We start from the raw sequence: 12,957 nt of genomic DNA, 5'->3' as shown, positions 1-12,957 counted from the left end.
AAATTAAAATCTCTCTTTTAAAACTTATAGTTTTCTACAAAGAGAATATTTTAAAAATTCAAAAACAACCCTCCTTGTTTGAATATTGTGGCCGGCCCCTTCATGCTTGGTCACCAAGCAAAGGGCTGACCCCTATAGAAGAGGATGTGGTCGGCCCTTGCTTGGTCACCAAGCATTGGACCGACCCACTTCTTGGACATCAAGAAGAGCCTTACATTTGGATGGACTTGAGACTATAATGAGGCTACGACAGGGGTCTAGAGGAGAAATTGGTTTTGGCCTTCCGATGAGCTTGAGTATCGCATGCTCGCCCTGAACACACAACTCAAGTTCATCGATAATAACTCATTCCACTAGAGAGTTATTATCGCACTACTGCACCAATCCCAAATTACATTATGGGCTCCTTCTTATTATGAGTGTGTTAGTCTCCCTGTGTTTAAGATTACGAATGCCCACTAATTAAGTAAGTTACTGACAACTCACTTAATTAATATCTAGCACCAAGAGTAGTACCACTCAACTTCATTGTCATATCGGACTAGGTCTTCTTGCAGGGTTTAACATGCCAATCCTTATGAGCTCCTCTTGGGGACATTCTCAACCTAGATAACTAGGACACAGATTCCTTCTATAATCAACAACACACACTATAAGTAATATCATTTCCTAACGTATCGGGCATATTGATTTATCGAGCTAAACCTCACCCTTTGATAAGTTAAAGAAATAAATATTAAATATATGTGCTTGTTATTATATTAGGATTAAGAGCACACACTTCCATAATAACTAAGGTCTAGTTCTTTTACTAAGTCAGTACAAAAAGAACATACCTAAATGATCCTACTCAATACACTTAAAGTGTATCAGTGTAATTTATTAGTCAAGATAAACTAATACTTAATTACACTACGACTATACTGATAGTTTGTTCCTTTCTATCTTAGTCGCGATCAACTGTTTATAATTTATAGAGAACCGACAACATGATCTTCTGAGTGTGACACCACACTTCATGTTGTCTACTATATAAATTAATTGAACAATTATATTTAATAAATAAATACAGATTTTGACCAATGTGATTCTTTTATTTTAACAAATAAATGTTTACAAAAGTTAGGCTTTTAGTATACACTCCAATAATCTCCCACTTATACTAAAAGACTAAGCTGCCATATCTGTTGCCATACATCTGATTCCCATCCCCTCCACATGCCGATCAAAAGCTTTCGCCGGTAGGGCCTTTGTGAAAGGATCTGCCAGGTTATTTGCTGATATTATCTTGGCAACGACAACTTCTCCTCGTTTGACGATGTCTCGTATCAGGTGGTACTTGCACTATATATGTTTACTTGCTTTATGGGCTCGTGGTTCCTTCGAGTTTGCAACTACACCGCTATTATCACAATAAATTGTGATGATCTTGGGCAAACCAGGAATCACATCTAAATCCATTAGAAAGTTCCTGAGCCATACAACTTCTTTGGCTGCCTCAGAGGCTGTCACATACTCTGCTTCCATGGTTGAGTCTGAGACGCATTTCTGCTTAACACTCCTCCATGCAATGGCTCGACCTCCAAGAGTAAACACATAACCTGACGTAGACTTACTCTTGTCTATATCTGATTGGAAATCCGAATCCGTGTAACCCACAGGGAGCAAATCGTCTGCTTGGTAGACTAGCATATAATCTCTAGTCCTCCTCAGGTACTTTAATATATGCTTTACCGCAGTCCAATGTCCTTGTCCAGGGTTACTCTGATATTTGCTAACCATGCCCACGGCAAAACAGATATCAGGTCTCGTACACAGCATTGCATACATAAGGCTTCCTACAGCCGAGGCATAAGGAACTGTCTTCATATCCTCTATCTCCTTTGATGTCTACGGAGGCATCTCTTTAGATAAAGCTACTCCATGCCTAAAAGGTAAGAAACATTTCTTGGAGTTTTGCATGCTAAAACGAGCAAGGATTGTATCTATATATAAAGCTTGGGATAGACACAACATTCTTTTCTTGCGATCCCTTATAATTTTGATCCCAAGAATGTGTGCACATTCTCCTAAGTCCTTCATATCAAATTGTTTGGACAACCATACCCTTACGTTCGATAATACCTTGACATTGTTACCAATTAACAAAATATCATCTACGTATAGTACAAGAAATACCACCACGTTTCCGTTACACTTCTTGTATACACAAGACTCATTCGGACATTGAATAAATCCATATGACTGGATTACTTCATTAAACCGGATGTTCCAAGATCTTGAAGCTTGCTTTAGTCCATAAATGGACCGATTGAGCTTACACACTAGATGCTCTTTGCCTTTTTCAATGAACCCTTCTGGTTGCTTCATATGGATGTTTTCTTCAAGACTTCCATTAAGGAAAGCTGTTTTGACATCCATTTGCCAAATCTCATAATCCATATGAGCGACAATGGATAAGAGTATCCGGATAGACTTAAGCATGACTACCGGTGGAAAAGTCTCCTCATAGTCGATTCCCTCTTTCTGAGTATACCCTTTCGCAACAAGCCTTGCTTTGAAGGTTTCTATCTTCCCATCTATCCCTCTTTTCCTTTTGTAGATCCACTTGCATCCAATGGCTTTTATACCATCAGGTGATTCTACTAGCTGTTAAACCTTATTAGAGTATATAGATTCTATTTCGGAATTCATTGCCTTTTGCCAAGATATTGCATCTATATCTTGGAGTGCTTCGTCATATGTTCGGGGATCAGGTTCATGTTTACCTGAGATCAAGTCCGAGGACTCTCCCAAAAACATAAATCTCTCAGGTTGCCTCACAACCCTCCCACTACGACGAGGCACTGTCTCTGGTTGTGTATCATGTGTGACTCGTGTTGCAGTTTCTTGTGGTACTTCATCTTGTACTGTTGGTATTAAAATAGACGTGTCCTCTCTAATTTCTTCTAGAACTATTTCACTCATGGGCTTATGGTTCATTACATAATCTTCTTCTAAAAATCGAGCATTGGTGCTAACAATGATATTATGATTTTTAGGATTATAAAACAAATCACCTTTCGTTCTCTTAGGATATCCCACAAACAGACAAACTTTTGTACATGATTCCAACTTGTCAGTATCTCCCATCAGCACATGTGCTGGACTACCCCATATCCGGGTATGATTCAGACTAGGCTTACGCCCATTCCATAATTCCATGGGAGTAGAAGGAACTGTTTTAGAAGGTACCATATTCAGAATGTACACTGTTGTTTCTAAAGCATATCCCCAAAATGAATTTGGTAATTCTGAATAACTCATCATCGATCTAACCATTTCCATAAGAGTCCTATTCCTTCGTTCTGCCACACCATTCTGCTGGGGTGTACCAGGCACAGACAATTGGGATTGAATGTCGACTTCTGATAAGTAATTCCTAAACTCTCCAAAGAAGTACTCGCCACCACGGTCAGACCGTAGTGTCTTGATACTTTTACCAAGACGTTTCTCCACATCAGCCCTATATTCTTTGAACTTGTCAAAGCATTCAGACTTGCGGCACATCAGGTAAATGTATCCGTATCTTGAATAATCATCTATAAAAGAGACGAAGTATTCATAACCACCTCTTACCTGGATAGACATAGGACCACACAAATCAAAATGAACCAGTTCTAATGCATCTTTGGCTTTATACCCCTTGGCCTTAAAATGTCTCTTGGTCATTTTTCCTTCCAAGCAGGATTCACATGTTGGAAAGTTTTCCAACTCTAATGAACCCAAGAGTCCATCGGCTACAAGCCTTTGAATCCTACTTAAGTTAATATGTCCAAGCCTTAGATGCCAAAGATACGTTTGGTTTATTTTCGAAGATTCTTTTCTCTTATTAGAGTTAGAAGATGTGTTATTAATTTCCATAGTTTGCTTTGTGGGAGAAATTGGATTTAAAGTGTATAAATTGCCAACCAATGCACCAGAACAGATAATCACCTTATTTCTCTTTATAACGACATTGTTACTAAAAGAAACTGAATATCCATCCAAATACAGTTTAGAAACTGAAATTAAATTCTTTCTAAAACTGGGTACATAAAGACAATTTCTTAAAATCAAATTTCTATTCTTATCAAAAGATAAGTAGACGTCTCCCACTGCAATAGCCACCACCTTAGTAGCATTGCCCATGTAGACGGTTATCTCTCCATCAAATAGTCGCCGGGTTTCCTGGAACCCCTGCAAAGAATTACAGACATGATCAGTGGCTCCCGTATCTACACACCAGGTGCTGATAGATAACACCGCTAAACATGTTTCAACTACTAAAGTATGAGATATACCTTTATTGTTCTGATTCCTTCGAGGACAGTCCGCTTTCCAATGTCCAAACTGCTTGCAGATGAAGCACTTGCCCTTCGACTTCTTCATTCCAGCTTTCTGTCCTGTACCCTGAGGTTTATTCACCTTCTTTGCTGAAAAGACCTGTTTCTTCTTCTTCTTGCCTTTCGACTTAGAAGTAGAACCATTTTCATCATAGTGAATCTGAGAACTGTGTCGAAATATTCCTTCTACTACATGTAGTTCCGCCAACGTATACTCTCTTTTGTTCATGTTATAGTTCAGGCTGAACTGCTCAAAACTTCTAGGTAACGTTTGGAGAATTATATCGACCTGGGTTTCCCCATCGATTTCTCCTCCAAGGACTTGTATTTCATCTAGATAAGCCATTATTTTGAGGATATGATCCCTTACGGGTGTCCCCTCAGACATGGTGGCTGTCAATAGCTTTCTCATTACCTCTTGCCTAGTAGTCCGACTCTGGTGCCCAAAGAGTTCTTTGAGATTGTTCATTATATCATAAGTTGTTGGTAAATCTTGATGCTGATGTTGCAATACATTTGACATTGATGCCAAAATGTAACACCGCGCCATCTCATCAGCTTTTACCCATTTCTTATGATACTCAATCTCCTCTGGGGTAGAGTCACCGTCAGGTGCATCAGGGCAAGCCTCAGTCAGTACAAACTTATAGCTCTCAGTAGTAAGAACAATGTCCAGGTTTCTTTTCCAATCAATATAGTTGGGACTAGTAAGTTTGTTCTCTTTTAGTATAATGGCCAGTGGGTTGAAAGTCATCCTAAGAATCACAAAATAAACTTTGGTCAAGACTCTAAATTTAGAATAATATTGATTCCTCAAACAATACTATTTTAAATTAACCATCACCTCAAATCACCGTGAATATTGCATGCCACGTTAGTATGGACGTATACAAATTCAACATTTGTAAGAGGAGGGTGTGACCCATTAATTTTATTATCTTGTCATCCTAACTTTATGACAAATAAAATTAATAGTTGGTTTCACTTTAGTCACACAAAACAATAGCAGTGACTCCGTTGGGGAGGATACTATTGAATGCGTCTAAGTGTATACCATTACTTGATACTAAGTCCATTAAATAGAAGATCACACGCTCCTAAATAATTTCCTATAACCATCCATAAAAGGAAGTTTGATCTAGTGATCTGCAACAAACCCATCCGTCGTGGAGGGAAGCACTCAGAGCCAACACGCAAGCTTGTTGCATCACTTACAAACCAGTAATGGAGACCATGAGATTTATTAAAATCCCTCTCCCACTTAGTTATTTAAAAATAAGGATTTTTAACCTATCCTAGCATACATCACATGCATATAAATATCACAGTAAATAAAAGCAATAAATTTGGAAATTAATTTTCTAACTATTATGGCTTTTTCCATCACTGTCTTCAGTATGCTCCAACCCTAGCTGCTGCCATCTTTAGCCACCGCCATCGGGTCGAGTTGTCGTATCCTTCTTGCTTCTTATTCCGCTGCGCATCTGGTGCTCCAAAAGTACCACGCCTCGCAAGAATCCAATCCGCAACAAAAATAGAATTTTACATATATCGATCCTATATTCCACGAGGGAATGTACATGTATTCTAGATCGAACAAAAATAAAATTCTAAAAAAAAATAATACAGCTCTTGCTGTATTTTTATACATACAATCATGCACACAAATAATGCCCTTGACATGTCCAAGGGTCCAATCACACACAATATCAATAAGCCATAATAGTTGGAGCCTGCAACCAAAGAGTTAGCACATCCTACTATTTTCCTGCCTAAATTATGTATGACATGTGCATAACCTATTTGAATTCTAAACACACAGAGGCAAATCCTAGCTCTGATACCAATTATTGATTAATCCTAGGAAAAACGTACCGGTTCCACTGTACAAAAATTTTTTATACAAGTGTCGAACCTTTCCTTAAATAATCTATTGTGTTCTTTAGAAGTTAAATAAGAAATCGCAGACGGAACTTAACATCATTGATTCTAAATTTAACTTATCTGTTCTTAATGGTTTAGATTTGAATTGCAAGCAGAACTTAACACTATTATTTCAAATCTACCTAAGTTATTAATTCCATAAATATTAATTTCCAAAATTGGCTTCCAGGACTACATGGCGAGGCACATGGCCTTCTTGGATATGGGAGCAACCACCACCGCCTAGGCAAAACCTTTTAAAGAAAGCTAATATTTATTTCCTTAAATAACTCTAGGTTAACCAAAAAGAACAATTGAATCACAAATTCAAAAAAGAAGAAAACACAAAATCAAAAAATAAATTCGATTAAATTAGATCTAATTGCCTCTTGTATTTAAAATTCATACAAAGAAAAATAATTAGTATGATGCGGAAGAAAAATACTAGTTATACATTCTCTTTGTAAGCTAATGACCTCGAGATCTTCTGCCGTATTCCTCGCCTCGCCTTGGACGTCATGTGGGCGACGATCCTCCAAGATGAACACCACCCAAAAGAGCTTCTCCTCTTCTTCTAAAATCCGGCCACCACCACCACCAAGGAGAAGAGAGCAAAGGGAAAGGGAGAAGGGAGAGGGCCGACCACCAAGAGGTCTCCAAGCAAGAGAATAAGAGTTGTGTCTCATGAAGCCCCCTCACCCCTTCTTTTATATTACTTGTCCAAGGCAAATAAGGAAAAACTTTTTACAAAAAATAAAATCATCCAAGAGTTTTTCTTTTTCCCTTTTATTTTTCCTTTTCTTTCTTCTCGATTGAATCAATCACCAAAATTAATTGGATGATGATTTTATTATTTTAATATGGCTGGCCACCTTGCTTGGGCACCAAGCAAGGTTGGCCGGCCCCCACAAGAGAAAGAAATAAATAATTTTTATATAAAATTTTACAAGAAAAATTCTTATAAAATTTTACAAGCTCTATTTCCTAAAGTAAGAGTTAAAAAAGGAAAGTTCTAAAAATTAAAACCATGTTTTAAAATTTAAAACTTCTCTTATAAAATTTTCTTTTTTTAACATGGTGATAGAAAATTTAAATTTTAAAACTTCTTTTCCTTTTTTTCTTAAACCATAAGGATGGTTAAAAAAGGAAAGTTTTAAAATCTTTTAAACTCTCTATTTAAACATGTGGCCTAATTCAAATAAGGAAAGTTTTGAAAATTAAAATCTCTCTTTTAAAACTTATAGTTTTCTACAAAGAGAAGATTTTAAAAATTCAAAAATAACCCTCCTTGTTTGAATTATTGTGGCCGGCCCCTTCATGCTTGGTCACCAAGCAAAGGGCCAACCCCTATAGGAGAGGATGTGGCCGACCCTTGCTTGGTCACCAAGCATTGGACCGACCCACTTCTTGGACACCAAGAAGAGCCTTACATTTGGATGGACTTGAGGCTATAATGAGGCTACGACAGGGACCTAGAGGAGAAATTGGTTTTGGCCTTCTGATGAGCTTGAGTATCCCGTGTTCACCCCGAACACACAACTCAAGTTCATCGATAATAACTCATTCCACTAGAGAGTTATTACCGTACTACCGCACCAATCCCAAATTACATTATGGGCTCCTTCTTATCATGAGTGTGTTAGTCTCCCTGTGTTTAAGATTACGAATGCTCACTAATTAAGTAAGTTACTGACAACTCACTTAATTAATATCTAGCACCAAGAGTAGTACCACTCAACTTCATTGTCATGTCGGACTAGGTCCACCTGCAGGGTTTAACATGCCAATCCTTATGAGCTCCTCTTGGGGACATTCTCAACCTAGATAACTAGGACACAGATTCCTTCTATAATCAACAACACACACTATAAGTAATATCATTTCCCAACTTATCGAGCATATTGATTTATCGAGATAAACCTCACCCTTTGATAAGTTAAAGAAATAAATATTAAATATATGTGCTTGTTATTATATTAGGATTAAGAGCACACACTTCCATAATAACTAAGGTCTAGTTCTTTTATTAAGTCAGTACAAAAAGAACATACCTAAATGATTCTACTCAATATACTTAAAGTGTATCAGTGTAATTTATTAGTCAAGATAAACTAATACTTAATTACACTACGACTATACTGATAGTTTGTTCCTTTCTATCTTAGTCGCGAGCAACTGTTTATAATTTATAGAGAACCGACAACATGATCTTCTGAGTGTGACACCACACTCCATGTTGTCTACTATATATATTAATTGAACAATTACATTTAATAAATAAATACAGATTTTGACCAATGTGATTCTTTTATTTTAACAAATAAATGTTTACAAAAGCTAAGCTTTTAGTATACACTCCAACTGATGTTGGTTTTAAAAACCTATTGGTTGGATCATATAAATTTTCTGATCCAATTCTCCATAAAGAAAAGCATTCTTCACATCCATCTGCCATAGATTCCCGTCTTTGTTGGCTGCAAGTGCAAGAAGGATTCGTACAGTTGTAAGTTTTACCACTGGACTAAATGTTTCATCATAGTCTAGTCCATACTGTTGAGAGAAACCACGAGCTACCAATCGTGCCTTGTACCTCTCGATTGACCAATCTGGACGATGCTTTATTTTGAAAACCCACTTGCAAGAAATGGGTTTCACATCTCTTGGTTTTGGTATGAGATCCCAAGTTTGATTTTGCTGCAGTGCATCAATCTCTTCTTTCATAGCTATCACCCACTTAGGACTTTGCGACGCTTCTTCAAATGTCTCAGGCTCTGTTGCTTCTTCAACTATGGTTGCATTGACATATTTTGGATTTGGCCTTCGTGTTCTGTTTGACCTTCGGAGTTGAGATTGTGGAGTTGATTCTTCCATTTCACTAGGTCTCTCTTCTTCATTTGGTTGTTGATATATGCCGGTTTGCCAAGGACTCTGAGCCACTCCTTGTTCAATATCATTGTCATTTGGATCTCCTGATTCATCTGAACTTGGTTAAAGTTGAACAATATGCTCTCCCATCTTTTGTTGCAATTTGTCTTCGAGGTCTTTAGAATTTGACAACACCTCCTTAACGGGATTCCACCAAGAAGATGCTTCATCAAACACTACATTTCGTGAAGTGTAACATCTTCCACTTGTTGGATCACAACATTTCCACCCCTTTCTTTGGCTATCATATCCCACAAAGATACATCTAATAGCTTTCTTGTCGAACTTGGTTCGTAAGTGATCAGAAACAAATACATAACATACGCAACTAAATACTCGAAGGTAGCTAACTGTAGGTTTTATGTTCCATAATTTCTCAAAAGGTGAAATGAATTCTAACCTTGGTTGAGGAAGTTTGTTAATGACAAAAGCTGCAGTCCTCATTGCTTCAACCCAAAACCGTCTAGGTACATTCTTGTCGTGCAACATACTCCGACAAACTTCTGCAAGATGTCGGTTCTTTCTTTCTGCTACACCATTCTGCTGTGGTGTGTTGTCACATGTGTACTGATGGTATATTCGACTTTCTCTTAAGTATTGGGAGAACTCTCTTGAGCTATATTCTCCCCCGTTATATGTGCGTAGACAACAGATCTTTATTCCCAATTCTCCTTCGACTGACTGTTTGAACTCTTTAAATTTGGAAAATGTATCAGATTTTTCTTTCATAAATAAGATCCAGACATACCTTGAGAAGTCATCAATGAATGTCACCATGTACCGCATACTGCCGATTGATGGTTGCTTAAGGGGTCCGAATACATCAGAGTGGACTAACTCTAATGGTTCCTTTGCTTTAAACTTTGACTCTTGATATGGTAATTGGTGTGTTTTACCATATTGACATCTCGCACACACCGTGTCTGTTCGTATGTCTAATTGAGGAAGCCCCTTAAGCATTGACTTCTTCATCATCATGTTTAACTTGGAATAGTTAACATGACCTAATCTCATATGCCATATGTCTGATGTTTCACTTTTCCTTGTCTTGTCTATATATGCAGACTCTACTGACATCACGTAGACCGACTCCAGTCGTTTCCCCTCCATTATCGGTGTTTCTGATATTTTGAGATTTTGATATACGTTTACATCTTCAGGACCAAATAAAACATAGTGACCTGATGATGTTAGTTGAGACACAGATAATAAATTTTTCTTTATTCCTGGGACATGATAGACATCTTGAAGTGACACCTGATTAGAGTTATATCGGGGCGTAATTATTGTCTTACCAATGTGAGCTATTGGTAACCTTGAGTTGTTGGCTGTCACCACCATACAAGCTCCCTTATATTCGGACAAGTTTTGTAGCTTTTCTTTATCACCTGTCATGTGATTTGAGCAGCCTGAATCTATGATCCAATCATTTTTGTAGTTAATCTTGTTTGACATTGTTGTAAAAGCTACTTCATTTTCCTTTGCAGCGAACAAGGCTTCAGCATCCCAATCATTTTCGCTATTCTCCTTAGGATTGGAGGTAGCAGTATTACTTTGAACAAATTTTTTCTTGTCCCAACAATCTTTTGCCATGTGACTCACCTTCCTACAATTGTAACACTTGCCAATAAACTTTTTATTATTGGCATGATTCTGTGGGGCTCTTCTTGGATGATGACCTTCATTGTCTTGATAATTCTTTACTTTGTCACCATCCTTTTTAGATCCATCACCAGCATGTCGTTTGAAGCTACCCTTACTGTTATCGGTGTAGAGCGCTTCCTCCTCACCCTTTAGCGAGACTTCTCCCATTTGCTTAGCCATAGCTTCTTGGCCTACAAGTAAATTTTCAAACTCAAGAAGTGATGGTTGTGTTGGCCATCCTTGTATAGCAACAACAAATCCTCGATATTCTGGTTTCAAATCATGGATAATTATTGTCTTTATCCTGGTTTCCCCAATAGGAGCTTCTGGATCTAATTCTGAAATTTCGTGACATATCGACTTTACCTTGTGAAAGTATTGGGCAATCGTTTTGTCACGTTGCCCTATTGCTAGTAGCTCATTCTCCAGGAGTTGCAATCTTGCATCATTCTTCTTTGAAAAGAGTGTAGCAAAGGTATCCCATACTTCCTTTGGTGTTTCGGCATCTCGGATGTGCTTTAACATTTCTTCTTCAATTGTGATTTTTAAAGCAAACATTGCTTTACCTGCTTTGATCCTCCATTTTCGCAAGATGCCATTAGCATCTTCTGCTAGTTGCATGACTTCACTACCACCAACAATCTCCCAAAGATCCTGACCTTGTAGGTAGGACTCCATACATGTTGTCCACGTGTTGTAGTTTTTGTTGTTGAGTTTCTTGACTCCTATTATTCGAAGGTCGCCCATCGTGTCAGAAAGATTTTGATTATACCAAACAAGTTTGATGAACAACCTTGTACAATATAAACCTCCTCACAATTCAAGATAACTCCACCAAGAATAATCCTTGATCGTTCAGCTCTGATACCAATTGTCGAGAAAATAAATTGGACTATAAACAAGTAAATAAATTACTTGTATTATATTCACACTACAAAGATACTACAACACTTTTGAGGATCACTCACAATTTTAGAGGAAAAGAAAAGGAAGATGAAGAACAACTTTCAACTTGAAGACTCTATACTTTTATTTTTCGTTGGATGATAAAACAAGAATGCAGGGGGAGTATTTATAGTACTCACCATACATCTCTATCCATTGGATAAGAGAAATACTCTCAACCATACATTTTAATTCTTATCAATTAAATTCTATCTATTGAATGAGAGAAATACTCTCAACCACACATTCTAATTTCTATATGTTAAATCTTATCCATTGAATGAGAAAGAATACTCCCATCTATATTTTTATTTTTATCCGTTAATGAATTGGTATTGATCTTTAACAGTCTCGATGTTACCCAGTCTGATTAATCATTTTTTTTTGAAACTCTCTCTGTAATCAAATTATTAAATTTTCTGCTTGCAACTCTTCTCTTTATCCTTTAAAGGTTTTCGAGAACATGTATTGCCGGGAAGTATTAATTCCTCGCTTCTGTGAAACTAATGTTAAGTTGCATTGGAATGAAAACCAAATCCAAATTTCATTACATCAACAAGTGAATGAAAAAGGAAGTGAAAAGTAGAAGACTCTATTGTATATATATATAAAAAGGAACTGTCATATTAGCAGCTCTCCAAGCCACCCACAACTATTGGGAGATAGGTAAAGTGGGAAAATTCAAGTGACAAGTGTATGAGCAGAGATCTAAAGAGAGGACGAAATTCTTTACTAAATTTTGACCCCCGACCATTACAATTTTATCTTCGGCACTTACCACTAAATCATGTCCCCGATGGCAAGGAGACTCCATTGCATGGGAGCACTATCTATGGCTAAATAACTATAAAAGTCATCGTTAATCAATTTTGATCAATATCTTCAAGTTTAATGTTTTTTTGAGTAATTACTATATTATAACTGTTAATATATGATACTTCAACTCTCATTAATACAAATAATATTATATTATAATAATTATGGATTACAGTTGCAATAATATAGATAGTATATTTTTGATAAATACTGATTAATATTATATTGTAACTGATCCTATTTGAAAGCTGAAGAGATGACACGTTGGTGACGATGACTCAGATGTTGACTGCAATCAAGACCTTTCAATCCCCTAGGAAGCTATCCTTCAATCCTGTGC

Source organism: Zingiber officinale, chromosome 4A (genome assembly GCF_018446385.1).
Source record: "Zingiber officinale cultivar Zhangliang chromosome 4A, Zo_v1.1, whole genome shotgun sequence".
NCBI classification, from domain to species: Eukaryota; Viridiplantae; Streptophyta; class Magnoliopsida; order Zingiberales; family Zingiberaceae; genus Zingiber; species Zingiber officinale.
Note: the sequence above shows the minus strand (reverse complement) of the source record.